Here is a 9,010-nt window from a genome sequence, read left to right on the forward strand (position 1 = left end):
TTTTCAGATCACTGTCTCCGTACTGGGTTTCAGAGTGTATGAGAATCTGTGTGCCCTTTAAAAGCTGAGTCTATTTCTTACAGCCCTCCAGCTCTCCTGTATGCAAGACCTGCTAGCTTTCAAAGCCAGGTGTTCTGGGAGCTCTTCTTTTTGGTGCAAGACCCCTGGGCTGCGGAGCCTGATGTGAGACTTGGATCCCTCCCTGCCTGGGGACAATCTGCAATTGTGATTACCCTCCTGTTTGTGGGTCACCCACCCAGAAGTGTGGATCTTGGCTGCAGGGCATCACTGACCCTCCTACCTGACTTGCTGTGCCTTCTTCTTTATGTCTTTAGTTGTCCTGCTGGTCTTTGGGTCTTTCTTATAGATAGTTGCTCTGTAAAGAGTTGCAATTGTGGTATGCCCATGGGAGGAGGTAAGCTCAGGTCTTCCTATGTTGTCATCTTGGCCACAAACTCCTATGCAGTATATATATATGTGTGTGTGTATGTGTGTATATTTGTCTTTTTAGGGCTGCACCTGCAGCATATGGAGGTTTTCAGGCTAGGGGCCTAACCGGAGCTGTAGCTGTCAGCCTCTGCCACAGCCACAGCAACGTGGGATCCGAGCCGCATCTGTGACCTACCCCACAGCTCATGGCAACTCCGGATCCTTAACCCACTGAGCGAGGCCAGGGATAGAACCCCCGTCCTCATGGATATTAGTCATGTTCGTTAACAGCTGAGCCACGACGGGAAAGCCCCCTATGCAGTATGAATTAAAAGAAAGATATCTGAAAGCATAAAATTACATAAGTGCTTTTTAGTTGCTGCAAGATTCTGAAGTTGATAGTATATTTATTTGTCATCAGAATTTAAATCTCTTTCACAGAAGCACGTGCATTTTTATTATACATAACTTCCATGGTGGTGGTAGATGATGGACATCTTATGAATACACTAAACACGACTGATTTATCCACTTCATAAGGGTGAACTTTATGGTATGTGAAAAACCTGCATTAACAAAGCTGTTATTAAAAAATACACTGCATGTATACAATATATAGTTTGAAAAAATGTATAAAAATGACCATGAAAGCCTTAAAATTTGATTGCTATTAAGATGTGGTGAGAAAAGTATGGTTGATTCTTATTTAAGGGAGTGAAATCCCTGTGGGTGAAGAGTGAATGGAGCTGATAACTTACGGAGTTGTGCCTGGTCGGGTAGGAGTGAGGGTAACAGATTTCCTCTCTCTCCGTCATAACAAGGCATCGTGCCATTTTACCAGCATGAGGGCTTGTGGTTTTTTTAAAATAATGTTATTTATCAAGTGAATGTCATTTATTATCATTCCCTGGAGCAAAGCCAGGAGATGCTGGTAGAAAATCAGTTTTGAAAAGAAAAATAACTGGCCGTCTCCATGTGACCCCAAGCTTGCCTGTCTCCTGGCCTTCCATCCACGCTCCCTCACAGGGCCCTTTTTTTTTGGCAGGTTTGGTACCTTGATTCTCAAGTCCTGCTGTTCCTGGAATCCCCTGGAAGGTATAAAACTACCAATGTGTGGGCCCTACCACACACCACATTATGCTTCAACAGTTTTGTTGGGCCCCCTGGCATGAGTCCTGTTTATTTGTTTTTCATGATTTTTAATTTTGATCTAATTTCAGATTTATAGAAAAGTTGCAATAGTACAATGAATTCCAGATACACTTCACCTCAATTTCTCTACCTCCCTCTACCTTTATTTCTCTCTCTCTTCTAATTAATCTGAACTTCTTTATAGAGGTGCTATCACTGCAATGGCAACAGTATTACAGTGTGTGTGTATCAAATCAACATGTTGTACAACTTAAATTTACACAATGTTATGTCAAATGGATTTCAGTAAAAAAGACACTCACATTATATACATAAAAAAGTACGTTGCGGAGTTCCCGTTGTGGCGCAGTGGTTAACGAATCCGACTAGGAACCATGAGGTTGCGGGTTCGGTCCCTGCCCTTGCTCAGTGGGTTAAGGATCCGGCGTTGCCGTGAGCTGTGGTGTAGGTTGCGGACGCGGCTCAGATCCAGCGTTGCTGTGGCTCTGGCGTAGGCCGGTGGCTACAGCTCTGATTAGACCCCTAGCCTGGGAACCTCCATATGCCGCAGAAGCGGCCCAAAGAAATAGCAAAAAAAAAAAAAAGTACGTTGCAGTCATGATGCTCTTTTATCCCCTAATATTCCTGTGTGTGATTGCTGTACAAGAAATTTTAGTACGGGAGTTCCCGTCATGGCTCAGTGACTAACAAATCCGACTAGGAACCATGAGGTTGAGGGTTGGATCCCTGGCCTTGCTCGGTGGCTTAGGGATCCGGCATTGCCCGTGAGCTGTGGTGTAGGTTGCAGATGAGGCTTGGATCTGACATTCCTGTGGCTGTGGTATAGGCCGGCGGCTATAGCTCCGTTTAGACCCCTAGCCTGGGAACCTCCATATGTGGCAGGTGTGGCCCTAGAAAAGGCAAAAAAAAAAAAAAAAAAAAAAAAGGGAAAAACAAAGAAATTTCAGTACATAACCACAGAGCAAGAATTAAAAATCAGGAAGTTAAGAATATTACCATTTAATCTGTAGACCTTATTGAGACGTTGTCCATTGTTTCATAAATATCCCACAGAGCCAAAGAAAACCCAGGATCGGCAGTGGTGATATTTTAGCAGGTCCTAGGTGAAGCCATGGTGCCCCTGAGACAGGGAAATGAGCATGTGCTCATCGGCTGCTGGGGTGGTGGCACAGAGGCCTGGGTCACAGGTCTCAGGCACCCTGGGAGGGGACGTCTGCAGGGGGACACTGAGGGTCAGAGGCACGAGGAGGAGGTGCATCGCCCAGCCCTGCCTTTGGGGGGAGGCACCTGCAGACCCTGAACTTCACCTTCCACCCTGCCTTGAAAGATTTGAAATCATGGGCTTCTCTGCAGCAGCTCCGTCCAGCAGGGAAGCTATTCGGCTGATACAACAGAAGCTGCTTTTCTCAACCTAAGTCCAGAACAAAGGCAGCTCAGTCAAGCGTGGTGGGGGTAGGGTGGGGGGGGGGGTCGGGGTGTGTGTATCAAGGCCAGGTCCCCCCCACCTTGAGGTGGCACCCATACCCTGTGGCGTCAGTACCCAGGAAGCCTACACTGGCAGCCGAGAAGGAGCTGGGGAGGGTGGAGGGGGGGGCGGTGCAGAAAACCCAGGGTAGCTGGACACCCTGTTCTCTGATCTCCAGCTGCCTGCCTGCTCACCTGTTTCAGGTAAAGAGCCCCAGGTGAGGAGGAAGCAAGGACTGCTCCTCCTGCTGTAGTATCCCGCAGTATTTGGTAAGCAGTAGGATAACAGAGAAAGATGAAGTGGGTAAGGAATAGATCAAAGCAGTGTCTGTTAACAAGTAAGTGCCTAGGAGAAGATGGCAAAAGTCTTCTCTATGTATTTATTATTACTGTTGACTGAAAAAAATGCACAACCTCAAAGATTTGAATTATGCTCTATTTGGTAGGACAAAACTGTGAAATTAAGCCCAAGGCACAGCCTCTCAAATAATGCTACGGGGCAGGCTCTGAAGAGGGAAAGGAGGAGTGAGGACACATAGGAGTTTTTTCAACAAAGCCAGGTAGTGGGAACATCAAAAGATTACTGTTAATTAAGGAAAACCAGACAGCTCAAGGTAACGAATTTAGTGCTTTTCCATGTATGGGAAGAGGCAAGAGTCTGTGCGCACTGAGTATTCTGTGCTCTCTCACCGCGAGTATTCTGGGTCTCCTTAGGGTGCACTGTTGGGGGTGGCTGCAGTGACTGAGTGCTTGGCAGTGGACAGCCCTCCATCCTGAGTTCCCTCAGGGCTCACCGTCTAGGAAGGCTGTCATATGGTGGCTTGATGGCTGTAACATCCTTTGTTTATTGATATGGTAGGTAGGCAACATTTTTTCTTTTTCTTTTCTTTCTTTTTTTTTTTTTTTTTTTTTTTTGTCTTTTGTTGTGCTGTTGCTATTTCTTGGGCCGCTCCTGCGGCATATGGAGGTTCCCAGGCTAGGGGTTGAATCGGAGCTGTAGCCACCGGCCTACGCCAGAGCCACAGCAACGCAGGATCCGAGCCGCGTCTGCAACCTACACCACAGCTCACGGCAACGCCGGATCGTTAACCCACTGAGCAAGGGCAGGGACCGAACCCGCAACCTCATGGTTCCTAGTCGGATTCGTTAACCACTGCGCTACGACGGGAACTCCGGCAACATTTTTTCATTGACACTACCTAACCAACAAGTAGATGGGCCCCTGGGCTGAGAACAGCTGGGACTTCTTAGGCTGAGTAAATTGAGCCTGGCTTCTCTTTGACACTTCAAGAAAAAAGTTGTTTTTTTTTTTAATTGTTATTTCTCCAAGGAAGATAACAAGCACATGAAAAAATGCTCCACATCCCTGATTATTAGAGAAATGCAAATCAAAATAAACATGCTTGCTTTCAAGGGGGCAAGAATCAGAGGAATTCAGCTTCTAGCCTCTAGTTAGTCTAGTGGTTGGGATTCTGGTTTTCACCCAGGCTGCCCAGGTTCAATTCCTGAGCAGAGAGTTAAGATCTTGCTTCAAGATCTCACCACACTGCAGTCTCTCTGAGATCAAAACCGTTCCAAAAGTAGGGGCTTAAAAATAATCATTTTTTTTCTTGTTTATTTCTTATTTACTGTCCTTCTTGGAGACTTTTGGGAGCAAGTCCAGGAGATCCTGGTCAAAAATCGGATTTGCTTACTGGCTACCTCTATCTGAACCTAAACTGCCCACTTGGCTCACTGCTATCTTCTGGCTCTCTTGTTGTCTACTGTGTGCTGTGAGCTGACTGCAACTCAGAGAAATAGATTTTTGTTTCATTTATTTGTCTGTTTATGTATTTATTTATTTATTTCTATTTTGCTGTTCTCAGCTTGTGTCTCCCAGGCAACTATACTCAGATGATGGCCAGGACTGGAGCATCTGAATTGGCTTCTTTCACATAGTCCTGGTGGGGTGACCAGGAGGCCAGGAAGCAGGACAGTTTCTTTGATTTGCTATGTGTGGTCTCAGACCTGTCTCCATGTGTCCTCTCCCAGTGATTCATCTAAGTGATGTCTGGACTTTGTGCAAAACTGCAATGTTGGAAGCTGCCAACTTTTGGGGCTTAAGCCAGGAGTGGTGCAGCATCACCTCTGCTACATCTTGTGAGGTGAAGTGAGTTACAAGGTTAGTCCCATGCATGGTAGAAGGGATTAAACAAGGCTCTGAGTACCAGGAGGCATGGTTTCTGTGGGGACCAGCTTTGGAGACTAGTTACGATTTATTCAGGGGCCAGCGATGATGTCCCAGCCAGACACCATAAAACGAGTGTTACTGGCAGTTGGAGCAAATGTGCTTGACATTGACCCAGAATGTAGCCAGACCTTAGCAAGCCATGGTCCTGTGGTCCATCTAGGACTTGCACATGCTAACCCTGGACTGTCAGTTCTGCAAATATTTCTATGTCCCAAAGGCGCTGCAGAATAGGAGGTGCCATGTGAACCAGGGCACTTTGCATCCAGGAGGAAACATATGCAAACCGATTTGATGATGATGTGGGGACTTTTCCAAAGCCTGGGTGCCCTCCAACACACGTCCAAACATGGCCCAGCCTCTGGAGCTAAGCAGAGGAGAAGGTGGTAAACTTGGAATGGCTGAGACTGACTGCTCAGTTGATTTAAAGAATATACGATTAAGTATCTTTTTGAATACTTGATTTTGTGGCTTGAGACTGGCTACATTTTTTCCCCTTTGTTTTCATAAAAAAGAAACAAACAAAAATCTTAGATTCCTTGAAGCTGCCAACTTTCCATCCAGCAAGTTTTTCTGTTACTACCTACTCTATTCCTACCTAATAGATTGAATTTTAAGAGGTCTGTGAAGGAAAATAAAGATGAAGTATAATTAAATGTGATCTGATACTTTGTAGACATGTACAAGAAAATAATGTGGGTGCTGACCTTAGCCTTTTCTAGGCAATTAAACATTTTAAACCAACACAGCCAACTAAATTTGCATATGACACTTATGTCTGATATCATCTATCCTTAATTCTCTATCAATAAACATTCATTTACAGAAACATCCACACTTTAACTCAAATTTCAAGGTTTTACATATCTTTATAAATAACACCTAGGTTACATGCTTATCATTTAAATATGGGATCCACTAAGGTTCACTAACACACAGGATTTTTTTTTTTTCCAACATTAAACCTTTCACCACGTTCCCAAATACTATTTAAATGCCATTCATTTTTTAAACTGGGATCCTTTGGGAAACTACCTCGTAAAAAATTTAAAACATCAGATCTTTCCGTTAGAGAATTCCAACTACTGGCCGCCTGTCTCCAGGAAAGTCCTGTGCTACAGGGAAGCGGATAAGCAACAGGAGCAAGCCTGTCCCCCTTCTTCCTTCTGACACCCACTCAAAGTCACTGCCAGTCCACATGGATGCCAGCAACCTGGAGCTATGGCTTTTGTTGGTAAATCATTCTCCAACAATAACCTCTTCTGGTTTCTCAAAAAGCTGCTAAAGAATGACAGACGTTATTGTGTGAGGCACCTCTATGAGTAATAAATGGGGCTGTTTTCTTTCCCCTAGGGAACTAAATTGTACTGGTCTGTTCTCAGTAATAAACACTGTGAGTTTCATTACACGGGCAGTACATAAAACCTACTTTAGATGGTGGATTTATGTCTCCAAAGAGGGTTAAATAGTGTATGTAAAGTGCTTATCAGGCTGCTTGGATTCTAGGTTGCATTTGAGAGTCTAAAAAATGACTCTGTAAAAATAGAAAATGATTTCACAGTTCCCCAGGGTCAAGGCAAGAATATACAAATCAGGGAGGGAAAGAAAATTGCATTTAAATATAGAATGTGCTGAGAATTTTTACCTTTATTTTAAGCTTCATGTAAGTTGTTAAACTATAATTTTGCTGGACAGATATACATGATATAATTTGTTATGTGAGTGATAACTAACTTGAAAGATTTGTGCAAAACAAAATTTGTAAAATAAGGAATATGGTTTAGGACTTTGAACATTGTAATTAGTTTTCAATGTAAAGAAAATATGTGGTTTCCTTTAGAAAGTAAAAAACAATATTTGCAAATTACTCTAGTAATGAGTCCATTTACAATGAATATAAGTTGCTAGTTTATTTTCATAATGAACAAATGAAGTTTTAATGCATCACACTTACTATAATGTTCAAAGGAAATATGGGACTACAGAGAATTGAATTAAAATATTGATTCCTTATGATAGAATTAGCCTGAAATATTCCTTATGAAAACTTTTAGGTTTTAGCATGCAGATTTCAAAGTCTATTTTTAAGTACATTTTCTTTTTCTTTTTTTTTTTTTTTTTGTCTTTTGTCCTTTTTTTAGGGCCACACCCACAGCATACGGAGTTTCCCAGGCTAGGGGTCTAACCGGAGCTGTAGCTGCCGGCCTATGCCAGAGCCACAGCAACGCCAGATCTGAGCTACACCACAGCTCATGGCAACACTGCATCCTTAACCCACTGAGTGAGGCCAGGGATTGAACCTGCAACCTCATGGTTCCTAGTCGGATTCTTTTCCACTGTGCCACGATGGGAACTCCTGTTTTAAAGTAAATTTTAAAATATGTCCTTTATCAAATTGGTCTGAAAGTTAGTTAACCATCAAGCTATGTCCAATTAAAAAAAGCTAATACATTTGGTGGTGTTGCAAATTAAAAGCACAAAGTATATATCTTTCAGAGCAGGGTCAACAATATTTCTACAGAAATAGTAAGAGTTAGGTATCACATTGCTCTTATGCTTTGTATAGGATGATTCATCCATCCATTCAACAAATATTTTTGTCTGCTATGTGCCACCTGTATGCTAGGTACTGTGCTTTAAAGATTGCACTTGAGATGTTAGTTTGTAAAGTGATACTTAGGTCGTCCTCGAGGGTTAGTTAGGTTAGGTGTGTAGCATACCTAGTGAAGATTAAATGTGTGCTTATTTTATTCAACTCTCTAGAAAGGTGCCAAGAAGTTTTCTCATCAGAAAAGAGTAAAATTCACCTTTGAGAATAATTTCTGATCTCACTTCCTGTTCATCTGTACTTCTTCCTCCAGGAACATAATGCATTTGGATAAGGGGGGAATGGTAACTTTATTGACTGGAAATGTACTGTAATTATATATTTTTTTTGACGTGTGATTCTAAAAAAGATAAGTCTCTAGACACCAGGGAGATAGAGGATAGGGAGGATGGTGCAGTCTTTGGGTCATCAATTTACAGGAGCCTGAATTGTCATCTCATAGGGCAATGTGCACCCAAGGGGAGATGGCTGTACCCAGGCCTAAAGCCACCATTCAGGAGACAGGTCACAGTGTCCTTGCGGCCCAGTGGTTCTCAGCTCCCCCAGGGGACACTTAGCAAGGTCTGGAGACATTTTTTTTTTCATGATTGTCATGACTGGAAGGAGTGGTGTTATTGGCAAGAAGTGGTAAAGGCCAGGGATGGTGCCCACCATCCTATAACTCATGGGGCAGCCCCCAGAATAAAGAATTGTCCCATTCAACATGTCAATAATGTCAAAGTTGAAAAACCCAGTTGCAACCTGAGAGCTTAAGCATAGTGCCTTATACCCAAGATACATTCCATAAGTGTTTATTGCCTGCATCAATGATGTGTGAGTGGCTAAACTACCTAATTTAAGAAAGTAATGCCTTTATCAAATCAGTATTGTACTTAATTCTTCTCCTTCTCCTCCTTCTCCTCCTTCTCCTCCTTCTCCTCCTTCTCCTCCTTCTCCTCCTTCTCCTCCTTCTCCTCCTTCTCCTCCTTCTCCTCCTTCTTCTTCTTCTTCTTCTTCTTCTTCTTCTTCTTCTTCTTCTTCTTCTTCTTCTTCTTCTCCTTCTTCTTCTTCTCCCTCTCCCTTTCTCTCTCCCTCTCTCTCTTCTTCTTTTTTTTGTAGGGCCACACCAATGGCATATGGAAATTTCCAAG

This window comes from Sus scrofa, chromosome 13, assembly GCF_054392235.1.
Source record: "Sus scrofa isolate SSC_HxYL_T2T_F1_AM1 chromosome 13, Sscrofa_HxYL_maternal_Yorkshire_Landrace_v2.0, whole genome shotgun sequence".
NCBI classification, from domain to species: Eukaryota; Metazoa; Chordata; class Mammalia; order Artiodactyla; family Suidae; genus Sus; species Sus scrofa.